Here is a 1,718-nt window from a genome sequence, read left to right as displayed (position 1 = left end):
GAAGAGTGGTGGCTGGATGAAAGTTATGTCCTCAGTCGTCGGTACCACGATGCCAAGGTTGCTTCTGACATGGCTCATTTGGATATTGTACGGTATCTCATGACCTACACAGAGAAAAACCACAATGGAGACTTACGGCTGAGTGGTCCTGGCGCTGGTGCTGCACACTGCAACGGGCTAGGATCTATTCCTGGCCCTCGGTCTACCCACAGAGGGACTCCGCCAAAGCCGTTTTAAGTGGGCAAGGGAAAGAAGGGCAAAGAAAGAGACAATGTTGCTTGGAATGCACGTTTCCTGTGTTGGCATAGAAATACAGTATTTCCAGGCAGTCCTGTTTCTCCTTTGATGTTAAGCTATACCAACTCTTCAGAAAATTCTTGGGATCTCTCGATCTCCAATCTATGATTTAGTAGACCTTACCTACTTACCATGTGGGGGTCAAACTAGCAAACCTTAATAGGTAGCCTAATCTTATAAGGAAAAAGAATTCAAGAACTGTATAGGAAAGACAAATGTGTAGGCGAAATTAAATAATACATACTGCTGACAGATTTTTTTTTAAAGTTTGGTAAACTAGTTCTGCTTTTGAGAATTGAAGAGAAAAATCCACACTATTCTTCCCAACTCTACTATTAGGTACTTGTGACTGCCACTCTGGAAATGCTTAATATTTAGTAGTTAAACTTTCTGGCCAATTCTGGCTCTCAGAAGTTAGGAAAACATATCCATCTTATCAAATTTTCAGAAACTCACCTACTAGAAGATATGGTGCTGCCAGTTTTCCAGTTTGAATCCACAATTGATAATCCCTTTCAGTGCCCTTGGAGACAAAATAGAAACCCCTCCTATTGCTAAATGAATAAAGCTATTTATATGCTTCCTACACACACACACACACACAGAGGACAGTGTATTAATGCCAGTTAGGTTCCTGAGGGGGACTGAAGGGGGTTAAAGATTTTGCCTTTGTAAAGCGAACAGCACTGATTTCTACAACCTTTATGCAGTGCTTTTGTTAGGACCCAGGGTCTATTTTCATTTTCCCCTTAGTGATGACTAGGGGTGCATGACCTGCAATATCATCAGGACCTCTCTACTCCCAGTGGCAGACGAAAAAACCCACGACATCACATACATTTTTCAATAAAGAAATGCCTTGGTTTTCTAAAGAGGTCATTTGTAGTGCCCTCACTTGTCTGTCCCTGTCTAGTTGTGTCTGAGAATATTGGATTTCATCTCCAACAAGCCCCTGCAAACACAAGCTCTTATCCATGGAGCCTCAGACATGCTATGTTTGTGTAGAGACCTGAATATGTTAGATGCTGCTGAGTAGCCTCAGCTGCTTCTTAGCAGATGGAGAATGACCATGAAGCTCTGAGAAAAAAGATATCTGGCACAATGTCTACACTCGTTTCATTTGGGACAAATCCCCTCTTGAGCGCAGAAAGGGCAAACCTTCTATATAGAGAAAAGGCTCAGTCCTGATAAAAACTGAAACTATTCACTAACAGAATTATAATACAACAATATTCAAACTCAGAAATGAAAGGTATAAATTTAAGCCAACTTGGCTGTATCCTCTGATAGGATCAAGCAAACAGTATCTTCAGTGACATTTGAACAGACAGGTAGTACTGAATATCCTTACCTTTCCCTTTGATGAAAAGATAGAAGATATTGGTTATGGAGAATTCCATCCTTTCCACCTCCCAATATAT

This window comes from Sorex fumeus, unplaced genomic scaffold (assembly GCF_029834395.1).
Source record: "Sorex fumeus unplaced genomic scaffold, SorFum_2.1 ptg000332l, whole genome shotgun sequence".
NCBI lineage: Eukaryota > Metazoa > Chordata > Mammalia > Eulipotyphla > Soricidae > Sorex > Sorex fumeus.
Note: the sequence above shows the minus strand (reverse complement) of the source record.